This window comes from Macaca mulatta, chromosome 14 (genome assembly GCF_049350105.2).
Source record: "Macaca mulatta isolate MMU2019108-1 chromosome 14, T2T-MMU8v2.0, whole genome shotgun sequence".
Lineage (NCBI taxonomy): Eukaryota > Metazoa > Chordata > Mammalia > Primates > Cercopithecidae > Macaca > Macaca mulatta.
The window spans coordinates 21,864,932-21,879,148 of record NC_133419.1 but is presented as its reverse complement, the minus strand read 5'-3'; the positions used below and the strand labels follow the sequence as shown (position 1 = coordinate 21,879,148).

Below are 14,217 nucleotides of genomic sequence, written 5' to 3'. Positions count from 1 at the left end.
CTTTTAGCGATCAATTTTGAAATTCTTGAGGGGAAATGATATGCGATTTAAGTTCCTTAAAAATAATTCATCTATATTTTATTTTTATTTTAAATAATGAATTATTATGTTTTAAGATCTGATTCATTCTGAACTATAACTGACTCTAGAGGGTGCTAATGAGCACTGAAGACTTCCTAAAGATTTATATTGAAGACGATTTTTATTAAAATGAAGTTTCTTTGGGGTTTTAATCTAGTATTTGGAAATGAACCATATTTTGCCCTCGCAAGAGAGCCTAGAGCAAAAATACTTCGTTGTTAGGGTTTTTTATTTTTTTTATTTTTTTTATTTTTTTTATTTGAGACAGTCTTGTTCTGTTGCCCAGACTAGAGTGCAATGGCACGGTCTCAGCTCACTGCAACCTCCACCTCTTGGGTTCAAGTGATTCTCCTGCCTCAGCCTCCCGAATAGGTAGGACTACAGGTGCATGTGCCACCATGCCTGGCTAATTTTTGTATTTTTAGTAGAGATAGGATTTCACTGTGTTGGCTAGGCTGGTCTTGAACTCCTGACCTCAAGTGATCAACCCACCTTAGCCTCCCAAAGTGCTGGGATTACAGGCATGAGCCACCAGACTAGTTGTCATTCTTTTTAAAGTAGATAAATAATTTACCATTGTTCTTAGAAACTATTTGAAAATTTCATTGAATTTGTGGGATTTCTGTAAACTACCTTTAAATCATGCTTTTGAAAGCTTGTTTAATATTTCAAAAGAAAAGAACCTACTTCATGCATATAAATATAAATCTTAGTACTGGATTAGTGTATCATTTTATAAATTTAGTTACATTTGCACAGATATTTATTTTATCTTTAGAAAGAAGCTATTCAAAAAGCACATTCTAAAGTTAGGTTTTACAGAACTAACATTCAGGTATTAGAATAATGTATGCTTCCTATATTTTTAGCAGATAGAGTACTTTAAAAACTATAGTGTGTTTTTTTCTTTGTTTGTTTGGTTTTTGTTTTTGTTTTTGTTTTTTTTTTGAGACAGGGTCTTGCTCTGTTGCCCAGGCTGGAGTGCAGTGGTATAATCACGGCTTACTGTAGCATCAGCCTCCCGGGCTTAAGTGATTCTCCTACCTCAGCCTCCCAAATAGCTGTGGCTACACATGTGTACTACCACACCTGACTAATTTTTGCATTTTTAGTAGAGCTGGGTTTTTGCCTTGTTGCCCAGGCTGGTCTCAAACTCCTGGGCACAAGTGATTTGTACACCTTAGCCTCCCAAAGTGCTAGGATTATAGGCATGAGCCACCATGCCTGGCTTACAGTGTGATGTATTAATTTGAAGAAAATTTTCAGACTTTTCAAATGGGAAAGCTTTTAGAAAATTGCTGTCTTAACCCAAACTTCAAAGATGGTGATGATAAAGACACACATTGTAAAGCAAGAATAAAATTTGAAGGGTTCCCAGCCCCCTGCAGCCATCTGAATGGACTTCCTCATCAGCAACGGCATTCTAAAATTTAACCTGAAAGACTGACTCAGGCCACGAAGTAGGGGTTGGACATGCCTCATTAAAACCCTCTGGCATTAACATCAACACAGACCTTAAGTCTGATAAGAAACATTTACAATCTATTTTCTCTGAAGTCTGCTGCTTGGAGGCTTCATCTGTATGATAAAACCTTGGTCTTGGCCTGGCTCGGTGGCTCATGCCTCTAATCCCAGCACTTTGGGAGGCTGAGGCAGGCAGATCACGAGGTCAGGAGCTCGAGACCATCCTGGCAAACACGGTGAAACCCCGTCTCTACCTAAAATACAAAAATTAGCTGGGCGTGGTGGCGTGCACCTGTAGTCCCAGCTACTTGGGAGGCTGAGGCAGGAAAATTGCTTGAACCTGGGAGGCGGCGGTTGCAGTGAGCTGAGATGGTGTCACTGCACTCCAGCCTGGCGACAGAGTGAGACTCCGTCTCAAAAAATAAAAAAAAAACAACCAAAAAACCTTGGTCTCCACAACCCCTTATCTTAACCCAGACATTTTTTTCTCTGATAATAACTCTTTCAACCAATTGCCGATCACAATATGTTTAAATCTACCTATGACCTAGAAGCCCCTCCCCCACACTGAGTTGTCCTACCCTTCTAGATATAACCAATGTAAATCTTACATGTACTGATTGGTGTATATGTCTTCCCTAAGATGTATAAAAGCAAGCTGTACCCCAACTATTTTGGGGTACAGCTTCTGAGGCTGTGTCATGGGTGCGTCCTTAACCTTGGCAAAATTAACTTTCTAAATTGACTGAGACCTCTCTCAGATTTTGAGTTCACCGCGTTAACAAATGGTCTGTATTACAGTGAGAAAACTTTGCTAAACAAAGTGAATTATCCTTAATTGGAATATTAGTCATTTCAAAGAATGAATGTTAATGTAAACTTTTACATGATGTCAGCCTTTGAAAAAGTGATGTCTTTCCAGACTACCCCTTTGTTTAACATTTCTTCAGAAATATCACATTGTTTTCATTATTGCAGGCAGAGAATCATATTAGAAATCATATTTTAAAAATTATCTCAGTAATTTGATATGAAACCTATGTTTTACTCATTGAAGGCACTGTTATCAAACAGAACTTTTTATGATGATGGAAATATTCTGTATCTACACTGTACAGTTTGGTAGTCACCAGCTATTGAGAGCTTGAAATGTGGCCAGTGTGACTGATGAACTGAATTTTTAATTTTGTTTCATTTTAATTAAAAATTAAATTAATAGCAACATGTATCTAGTGGCTACCATGTTGGACTGCATTGATTTTACATCCTCCTGCTAGGTGATAGATGTATCGGGGATTGAATTATGACTCTGATGGTGCATATGTGTATCTGTTTAGTCCTTTGAACTTTTATAATCCTGCCTGAGGTACTATAACATGCAAGCACCTTGTTTTCAAATAGCCACATTTATGTGAAAAGAAGAGGAATTGTGGCCTGAAAATTAAGTTAAGTTTAGGTTAAACCTGAAACTTAACTTAATTTTAAAAATCCTCTGACTTTTTAACAAACCCATAGATTAAATTGCATTTGCCCTTTGGATGTGTCTCAAACCCTGAAGGTTTTCTTCTGTGCTTTTGAGTTAAAATGCAGATAGCATACAACAGGTGATTGCAAAATGGAGGGACTGATGAAAACAAAACAAGAGCAACCACAAACCAGAACTTATATCTACTGCGTACGAATTTTATTTGAAAGTTGGTATGCTTTTCTGTGTCCTTAAGTATAGCAAGTCTTCCTACTTTGAGGATAAATTTGGGTATTATAAAGAGGCAATTTGTGCTTATGTCTGGTAAATAATGATAAAATACTTGAGTAATGCTTTATAATTTGCCAGGCAGTTGCAGTTTCATCTTCTCCTTGGAATATTAGCCCCATTCTACAGACAAGAGAACGATGATTTAATCAAGGTTTTAAGGCTCATTCATTTCGCAAACACTTATTGATCACTTACTATTGATTACCTTACTATTCATGTAGATTCCTATGTTAGGAATGAAAGAACAGTTCCTCCCCTGGAGGAATTAACAATCTAGTTGGGACAGTTAAACAAAGAAACAATAAATTATACTGTATATGTATGCATATATATATATGCATAGGATGCAGTGGAAGAAGAAAGAGGAACATCTGGCATGGTGGTGAGACCTGAGGGAGTCAGGAGTTTCCCAGGTGAAGGAGGCAGGGGAAGGGTGCCCCAGAAGAGGATATGTCAGGAGTAAAGGTGAGAAAGTGCTAGTGTTCTAAATCAGAATAAATTTAGTACATAGAAGGTAACTGAATATTCAGGTGCACAAAATTTGCTAGTGGTCTTATATCATTTTGACCTTGCTTTTTTTCTAGCTCAGTCTGAAGGAAGGCTGGGCTAAAAATAGCTCCTGGTACAGTGATAAAGCATCCAAGTAATGATTTCAAGGAGAAAGTTAAGACTAGATTTAGTTATTTGGCAAACACTAACTTACAATATTGATGTGCTAATAAGAAATCATGTTACTTATTAAAGCAGATCCTTAGAGGCCTGTTTTTGTTCCTCTTACTGGAATATCAATTCCATAAGGACTTTAATTCACTGTTTTCCCAGGGCCTAGAACAGTACCTGACATATATTAGAAGCTCAGTAAATATTTGGTGTATGAAGGAATGAATCCTAGGCTGTTATCCTAAAAGTCACTGTGAATGCTTACACCATATTAGAAATGTGTTTTTTAAAAATTCAAGAATTCACACATTTCCATTATTCAGATTAGCCTTTTCTCCAGTGTCTTAGATACATACTGCTATATAATGAGCTATCCTAAAACTTAGTGATTAAAAAAAAATTATTGCTTATGATTTTGTGGATCTGGAGTTTAGGCAGGGCTTATTGGAGACAACCTTTTTCTATTCCACATGGTACTGGCTGGGGTAGAGGGTTCATGATGGCCTCACCTCCATGTCTGGGGCCTTGATACTAGTTGTTACCTAGGAAGCCTCAGTTTTCTTCCATGTGATCTCTCATTATTCACTAGACTAGGTTGAGCTTCCTTACATGGTACTGAGATTGTTCCAAGGTGAAAACAGAAGTTGTAAGATATCTTAAGCCCTTGATCTGAAAGTCATACACTGTCAGTTCTGCCACATTCTTTTTTTTTTTTTTTTTTCCCGAGACAGAGTCTTGCTCTGTCGTCCAGGCTGGAGTGCAATGGCACCATGTTGGCTCACTGCAACCTCTGCTTCCTGGGTTTAAGCAATTCTCATACCTCAGCCTCCCAAGAAGCTGGGATTATAGGCATGTGCCACCACACCCAGCTCATTTTTGTATTTTAAGTAGAGATGGAATTTCGCCGTGTTGCTCAGGCTGGTCTCAAACTCCTGGCTTCAAGCAATCCGCCCACCTTGGTCTCCCGAAGTGTTGGGATTACAGGCATGAGCCACTGCACCCAGCCAGTTCTACCAAATTATGTTGGTCAAAGCAAGCCACAGGACCAGCTCAGATTTAAGTGGAAGGGAAAATATTCTACCTTTTGATGGGAGAATGTCAAGTTCCTATAGCAAAGTGGCATGAGATAGAAGGTATTGTTGTAGCTATCTTTGGAAATAGTCTGCTACAGTCTGCCCTTTGAACATAACAATTCACATTTCTTCCACATGCAGAATATACCTACGCCTCTCTTAGAAGTCTTATCTCATTATGGCATCGACCTGAAGTCCAGTATCTTTTCATCTAACTAAAGTCCAGATGCGTATGAGATTTCTTAGGCACAGCTGCTCCAGTACAGCTTCTTTAGATGTAGAAATCTGTGAATGAAAAGATAAGTTTCCTGCCTCTGTCTCACATCCCCCATCCAACATACAGTGGTGAGACAGGGGCAAGAAAATTGTAGTAGTCGCTCCCATTTAAAAAGAGGAAGAATTGGAAGCACTGTTCCATAGCAATTTTGAAATTCATCTGGGCACATGTTACTAAGTCTCTTACCCCATGTATCAAAAATATACCTTGAATAGCCTTTTCACAAGATGGCGCTGAAAGCAAAGAAGGAAGCTCCTGCCCCTCATAAAGCCGAAGCCAAAGCGAAGGCTAAGCCAAGAAGGCAGTGTTGAAAGGTGTTTACAGCCACAAAAAAAAAGGAAGACCCGCACCCACCTTCCGGCGGCCCCTTCCAGCGGCCCAAGACACACACCTTCCGGCGGCCCAAGACACCGCGACTCCGAAGGCAGCTCACGTGTCTTCGGAAGAGCGCCCCTGGGAGAAACAAGCTTGACCACTCTGCTATCATCAAGTTTCCGCTGACCACTGAGTCTGCCATGGAGAAGATAGACGACAACAACACGCTTGTGTTCATTGTGGATGTTAAAGCCAACAAGCACCAGATCAAACAGGCTGTGAAGAAGCTCTATGACATGGATGTGGCCAAGGTCAACACCCTGATTCAGCCTGATGGAGAGAAGAAGGCATATGTTGGACTGGCTCCTGATTACAGTGCTGTGGATGTTGCCAACGAAACTGGGATCATCTAAATGGAGTCCAGCTGGCTAATTCTAAATATATGTATATCTTTTCACCATATACATGCCTCTGTCAATTTCTGGTTGGGCTGGGAGGCCATACACAGGCATTGACATTGTGACAGGGCTTGGTCAAGACTCCTGTTTTACTTATCCTTTTGGAACATTCACCTTGCCACTCCACCGTGTTTGATCACTCCAGAGATCTATGTGACTAGAGTTAGTGTTGTAGGAAAACCAGAGCTCAGAACCTGCCTCCATGGTTGAGGGTAACAAGAAGCTTTACAAGAGCCCCATCTTTTATCCCTAGAAGACAACCAATGCCCAGAGTTTGAAGGGTATTAGCCTCCATTTCGGGGAGTGTGGGTTGGCTGGCTTTCAGGTAGCATTTTGTCCTTATATACCCACCTACTATGTCCAACCGGTCTGTCTGCTTCCCTCACTCCTTGCCCAGTAAAGGACAAGGACTTCCAAAAAAAAAAAAAAAAAAAAAAATATATATATATATATATACACACACACACACACACACACACACACACACACACACACACACCTTGAATAGTGTCCAGTTCTGGTCCTTGAGAGTTGTTCCCTAGTACATTGTTTTGTAAGACTATTAACTCTACCCTTTGGGCTCTTGGCTTTCTCCTCCTTTTTTCTTTTTCATAAGAAATAGGTCATATTTGTAGCTGAGTAGCTTTTCAACCTGTTTCTTACCTATGTGAAGTTGGGAACCCACAGATATTTTATTTCTCCCATTTTGAACTGTTTCTTCCTCTTAGTCCAAACTGGTGGTACTTTTAGTCCTATAGTTTTCTTTAAAACTTTGAGAGTTTTCTATGAATGTTGTTAGGGATTGATTCTATGTCCCAGAAGCCACATTCATAACCCCTTTCCAGGACAGAACTGTCTTTACTTTGGATCTGTCTGTTGAAGAAAAGGTCATTAAGATTCTTAGAAGTTCCTTTGTATAGATGAGAAGGGTCTATATTTTCAAGGTCTCAGCAAAAGATCTTATGGACAAACCTCTGATTTGGTATCTCCCCAGAGACCATTTTTAAATTCCAGATCTTTTGCCAGTTGTAGAGACTGTTTTGGGCCCCCTTTACTTCCTCTAAATTCTGCTTAAAAATTAAACAGGTCCTTCTGTAGTTTATTTCTCTCTTCCCCGTACTTTATCATATGCAGCTAAAAGAAGCCAATTGGCACTTAACTTTCAGTGTTCTACCTGGAAATATCTTTAGCCAGTCGATAAGTTAATTAGGTAAATATTCTCTCTTATGTAATTATTAAATTAGGTAAATATTATTGCAGACAACAGTCTTGCCAAACATTCCACCACTATGTAACATGAGTCACTGCCTGTCCTGTATCTAATAGCAATTTTCTCATGGCTCTTCTTGGCCTTTGCTAACAACTGACTTTCTACTTTTTCAGCCTCTGCCTGCCATCAGGTCCCAAAACCAATGCTGCATATTTTAGATTGTTTGACACTTCCCTTAAGCAAGTCGGTCAAAGTAAGTCACATATCCAAGGAAGGGAAAATAGATTCCATCTCTTGATGGGAGGAATGGCAAATTCACATTGCAAAAGAGCATGTGGAATGGAATGACTTAACAGTCATCTTTAGAATAATCTATTGCACCTAGTAAGTTTAAACGTGGAAGATTTACTATAGGTGAGAAGTTAACAAGTGGTAGCCTGTGTATGTATCTGGCTCACAGATGTGGTATATTTGGCTTGGGTAAAGTTGTTTTTTTTTTTTTTTTTTTTTTGAGACGGAGTCTCGCTGTGTCACCCAGGCTGGAGTGCAGTGGCCGGATCTCAGCTCACTGTAAGCTCCGCCTCCCGGGTTTATGCCGTTCTCCTGCCTCAGCCTCCCGAGTAGCTGGGACTACAGGCGCCCGCCACCTCGCCCGGCTAGTTTTTTGTATTTTTTAGTAGAGACGGGGTTTCACCGTGTTAGCCAGGAGGGTCTCGATCTCCTGACCTCGTGATCCGCCCGTCTCGGCCTCCCAAAGTGCTGGGATTACAGGCTTGAGCCACCGCGCCCGGTCGGGTAGAGTTTTAATGAAAAAAAAAAACAAAACATAATTTATCATCAAACAATTGGAAGATTTTATCTAGAAGGTTGTATATCAGGTCTCTCTTGAAAAATAGCAAGCTGTTTTTGTGTTGGGCCTTCATTTCCATATTAGCTGGAAATTGCCTGATTTACTCACTTTCATGACCTCCTGGCTCCTATAGGTATTTGAGTTTGCAGTTTTTGCTGCTGTAGATTATTAATTTATATGTTAGCTTTTTAAGGGAATATGGTGATGAGCAAGACAGTCATAGAGCTTACATTCAAGTAGGAGAAGATGGACAATAATACGAGATAAATAATGTAATTGCACATGGAAGTGGAATAAAGCAAGAATGTGGGATAGAAAGTAACTAGTAAATGGGTGGTTGGGATGGGGATATTTTAGTTAGGGTGGTCAGGAAGGCCTCTCTGAAGACATGACATTGAGTGGCCTTAGCGTGAGAAGGAGCCAAACATGGGGTAAGAGTGTTCCAGGCATTCTGAGCGTGGTGGCTGACGCCTGTAATCCCAGCACGTTTGGAGGCCGAGGTGGGCAGATCACGAGGTCAGGAGATCGAGACCATCCTGGCTAACATGGTGAAACCCCATCTCTACTAAAAATACAAAAACATTAGCTGGGCATGGTGGCACATGCCTATAGTCCCAGCTACTCGGGAGGCTAAGCCAGGAGAATTGCTTGAACCTGGGAGGCAGAGGTTGCAGTGAGCCAAGATCGCACCACTGCACTCCAGCCTGGGTGACAGAGCGAGACTCCATCTCAAAAACCAAAAAGAATGTTCCAGGCAGAGGAAAAAGCAAGTGAAATGACCCATGGGTGGACCTGGGCTTGGGGTGTTTGAGGAAAGGCAAAGCCGAGAGTATAAGAGGAGAAAATGGTAGTAGAAGAGGGGCATGAATGAGGTCATGAAAGATCCTGTAGGACATAAAAAACCTTGAGATCTTGTTCTGAGTAATGGGAATTCATTGAAGCAATTAAACAGGGCTAAGGATGTAACGTCAGTTACTTTTTGCAAAGATGTCTGTAGCTGCTGTGTGGTAAATAGACTAGTGGCAAAAGGTGGAAGTAGGATGTTGTTAAGGAGGCTTGCAGTCATCTAGGGGAAGTATAAATGAACCAGGGCATGGTACTTTTAGGAGTGAGAAGTGGTAATACGTGGTATGTGTTAGAGAGAGTAGACAGGTCTTATGGAGGATTGGATATGGGATATGGGAATGGGAGGAATCAAAGCCAACTTTGAGGCTTTTGGCTTGAGCAACTGAATAAATGGGTAGTCCCATGGGGAGTTCTGACAGAGGAGCAAGCTCGAAGTGGGAATTGAGAGTTTTCTCTTAACTTTGTGACCCTACTACAAAAATAAGGTTGAAAATGAAAATTCCTAAAATGAAATTATTTTTATCTTACAGCTCTTTATATGTTTTTTGTTTGTTTGTTTGTTTCTCTCCATTAGAAGACTTTGCCATTACTTGGATGGCAAACCAGCTGCAACGGAGGAAGTATACAGATGTATATTGGAGGATGTATTTATATTTTAATGTGTAGCTATCTGCTGTCAAGAATTAGGCAGTGAGACTAGGCACTGTGGCTCACACCTATAATCTCAGCACATCGGGAGGCTGAAGTGGAAGGATTGCTTTAGGCCAGGGATTCAAGACCAGCCTGGTCAACACAGTGAGCTCTTGTCTCTACAAAAAATTTAAGAATTGGCCAGGTGCGGTGGCTCACGCCTGTAATCCCAGCACTTTGCGAGGCCAAGATGGGCCAATCACTTGAGGCCAGGAGTTAGAGACCAGCCTGGCCAAAATGGTGAAACCCCATCTCTAATAAAAATACAAAAATACTAGCTAGGAGTGGTGGCAGGCGCCTGTAATCCCAGCTACTTGGAAGGCTGAGGCAGGAGACTTGCTTGAACCCGGGAGGCAGAGGCTACAGTGAGCTGAGACCGCGCCATTGCACTCCAGCCTGGGCAACAAGAAAAAAAAAAATTAAGAATTAGCCTGCCATGGTGGTGTGCTATTTTGAGTAATGGGAACTCACTGAAGGAATTGAACAGGGGTAGTGATGTGATGTCATTTACTTTTTGCAAAGATGCCCTGGCTGCTGTGCTGTGAATAGACTAGTGGCCGCGGGTAGAAGCAGGATGGTCATTTTTAATTTTCTATTTATTCCAATTCAGTGTGGTTATAAAGGATCAAGTGTAATTTATTATTCACATTTTATTGTTATGGGGAATTAATTCAGTTTTACTATTAAAAAAAGGTGGCATGATAGTCATCCGAATGTTCTGGGAGAATCTTCCAGAGGTTTGTAACTCTTAGAATTGAAATCACTATTTAAGACCAAGATCGTAACATAAGGCAAGATTGAATAAGGTGAATAGACTTGATGAATTACAGTGCTACTTGTAAAGGATAGTAAATTCACTTTTGCATTTTAGGTAGTAACTTTTATTGTAAATTCGGATGCAAGATGAGATAATAGAGTTTTCACCCCTTTTCAAGAGCCATTTGAGATAGCATTTTGACTAGATCTGCCATTCACGTCAAATTAGAAATAATTTATAATTTTATTTTATATTTATTTTATTTTATTATAATTGGGTTGGAAGGAAATAGTCTTTTATAAAAGGTTAGTTAGTGGCATATTGTCATTACCATTTATTTTACTTGTTTAGAAAATGAAAATCATTATACTTAAATTCAGTGTATATTATGTAGAGAACATAACTGATTTATAACCATGTAAAATTTCTTGTCTTACTAACAAAACGTTCAGTTTTTCCTTCTTTGTGAAACCTTGAATCAAAATGTACGAGTGAGGATGTTTATATTCCAGTGGTGTAGCTGAACCAGACAGGTCTGCAGAGCAGTGGTTTATTTTTAGACCTGCGTTGCCATTTTTATCCTGCAAAAATATTCATCAGTGTCTTGCTGACAGGCCATCAGTTTTATAAATGTGTCACATAGACCAGATTTTGTTCTTTGTCTCATTTTCCCTCCAACTCTTCTTTTCCTTTTGATTTGTTCATACAACTATTTGGAGGAAGAGAATTTTTTTTTTATTTCAATTCATGTATTAGATGCTTCAATTCACAGATTTTCAGCATCACCCAGTTCATTCATCTATCTGCATCTGCTTACACATCTCTGCTTACTGTCTGATATGGGAAGCTGTTATAGATCACCAAGCTGAAGATAAGGAAAAGAGAAATGCATGCATTGGGGATTCTCTTCATGGATCCAGTCAGTTTTTGATTGCCTTCTCCATATATGTTTTTACATATGTATGTGTATGCTGTGTGTGTGTGTGTGTTTTCATTTATTTACTTGTCTTGCCCAACAAGGGACTGGCATAAAATATTTTGCATAAAAAAATAGCTGCCTAAGGGCCTAGGGGTTACCATATATGGCAGAAAGCCATGTATTGAAAATAAATCCACCATTATCTTTAAATACGTAGAGCACCAGTTATTTAATTTGTTAGGAGACTGTTTTAGCCTGTTTGGGCTGCTAAAACAAAATGCCGTAAACCAGGTGGCTTATAAACCACAGAAATTTATTTCTCACAGTTCTGAAGACTGTGAAGTCCAAGATCAAGGTCCTGGAAAATTTGGTATATGGTGAGGGACTGTTTCCTGGTTCACAAATGGTACTTTCTCACTGTGTCCTACCATAACAGACGGAGCAAATGAGCTCTCTCAGACCTCCAAAAGAGGACTGATCCCATTCATGAGGGCTCTGTCCTCGTGACCCAACCATCCACAAATGCCCCCTCCTAGTACCATCACCTTGCGGGTTAGGGTTTCAACTATGAATTTTGGGGGAACACAAACATTCAGACCATAGCAGAGGTGATGTTTTGATTCCAGATGCCTGAGTGACAAATATAACCAAAAGAGAAGGAAAAATTCCTGCAATCAAGAGAAACTAGGGGCACATACTTGTGAATACAGTAAATTAATTTTTAAACAGTGTATATTCATGTCTTATTTTTATAAAAACTCAGATTCCCAGAGCAGGATTGGTATTCACTTGTCTATCTCTGCAACAAATATTTACTGAGTAGTTACTTGAGGGCCCAAAATATTAATTGCCTTGGTGGATACCATGGCTTGGAGAATAGGACTTCTGACTTGTAGAGCTTATAGTTATTTTAAGAGGAAAATACTTCTATGTATATTTCACAGACATGGCAGTACAGCATACTAGGTAAGAGTATAGGTACTGGAGGCAGAAATTTGCGTTTATAGTTTATGCTAGTCATTTCCTAGTTTTGTTACCGTGAGCAAACTGTTCAGCTTTTCTGAGCCTCAGTTTCTTCATCTATAAAATTTGTATGTACCTCAGAAATTACTGTAAAGGTTAAAAAAGATGATGCTTATTTAACAAGCTGCTAAAAATACTGAACATCATGCCTAGCACATGGTAAGCACATAATAAATGCTGGTTAATAATAATAACAGGAATAACAATGATGGGGATAATAAATATTCTGTGCATATTCTATAATGCTTTAATATCAGGAATGTCTTCAGCTGTAAGTAACAGAATAACAACTATGGTGGCTTAAACAGATAAGGATTTATTAATCTAACAAGTCTGACATAGACCAGATTAAATATTAATTATTCAACAATTTTTATCGATAATCTATATGCCAGGTACTGTTCTAGGCACAAAGATTCATCCACTAACAAAATGCAGTTATTCCTGTCCTCATGAAGCTTACATTCTAATTGGGGAGAGAGGCAAAAACAAACAAAACAATGTAATATGAAAATAGTAAGTTATTACTGTGTTAGAAGATGGGCTTCATAGAAAGCTTTGTGAAGGAGGGCCCATTTAAGTTAGGCCATAAGGGAACAACAGAGTTTGAATAAATGAGGCTAGGTGAGAGAAAGACACAACAGAGGAACAGATATGAGAACAATGGAGGAGCCATTTTGAGCCATCTCAAAATGCAGTTTTGGCAACAGTGCTTTGTTGGTCATCAAGTAGTCAGGAGCCATGAATGCAAGATTTTTCTAAGATTTCTAAAGTAAAAAATTTCATGTTATTTTCACTTTATGTAACAGTTAACAATCAAGTACTTAATAGTGATAGTAATATGTAGTAGTGCTTATAAATCAAACGTTGTTCTAAATACTTAATACTAACGATAATAAAAGCATATGGGCTGACGCTTACATAATGCTAATTATGTATCACACTAGTCTAAGGATTTGGTATTCATATCCTAATCTCTGAGTTAAGTACTAATACTATTCTCATTTTACAGATAAGTAAATTTAGATAGTTTGGTAACTTGGCCAGGTTTATTTGTCTCTAAGGACAATAAGAGAAGAAGTAGCTGGAGAGATAGCCTCTCATTCCATAGTCCAGGGGATAGAGTGGATGAGGAAATGGTCAGGGAATATAAGTAGGTTGAACCCCTAAAGCCCGAGCAAAGGAAGAAAGGAGAAATTGAGAGCGTTAGTAAGGGCTTGAGATGGCTCATCTAAACACAGTTACCCACAATTTCCACAACTCTGGCAGAATTTTACCATTAGATGAGATTAGGTCCAGAGCTTTATCATATTTCAGAGACAGGCTTTCCGATGCTAAGCATCATGCAGATATCTTACCCAGCAGGGACCATTAGAATCCTTTTCTCATAAGGAGAGTGTCTTTTGTTGTTTGTTTCTTTACTTGGTTATCTCTTAAATGAAAGAAGAATTTTCCAATTTCAACATGAGCTTTCAAATGGACCAAATTCTCAAGCACATTTAGGTTGTGTCTAAATAGCTCTTATAGAACAAATATTATGATATGTGCTGCCTATTAAAATTTCTGTCTGTATTCATGTACACATTCTATCTCTAATTAGAAGCTGCCAGCCCTGTCAAAATACAAGTATGGTCCACTCTTAAAACGTGGTGTAAGAAAATATAAATTTATAAAAATAACCAAAGTGGAGGCCAGGGGGACATGGAGAGTACTTGCATTCTAAAAAAATTTTGAAGGCTTCCGTTAATTGGGAAAGTTTGCTTTAGGTAATAATTCAAAGAATACATGTTATTTATGTAGTATAAATGTGAGACCAGAGTTATCACATAAAGGGTGAA

General features: G+C 39.2%; 1 protein-coding gene and 1 pseudogene across 1 annotated transcript in view; both read left to right on the top strand.

The window, feature by feature from the left end:
• The window catches only part of HSD17B12 (hydroxysteroid 17-beta dehydrogenase 12), a 167,666-nt gene that overhangs the window by 30,666 nt on the left and 122,783 nt on the right, over positions 1 to 14,217 (top strand). The gene's annotated exons all lie outside the window — the stretch shown is intronic.
• Positions 5,527 to 6,086, top strand: LOC114672273 (large ribosomal subunit protein uL23-like; annotated as a pseudogene).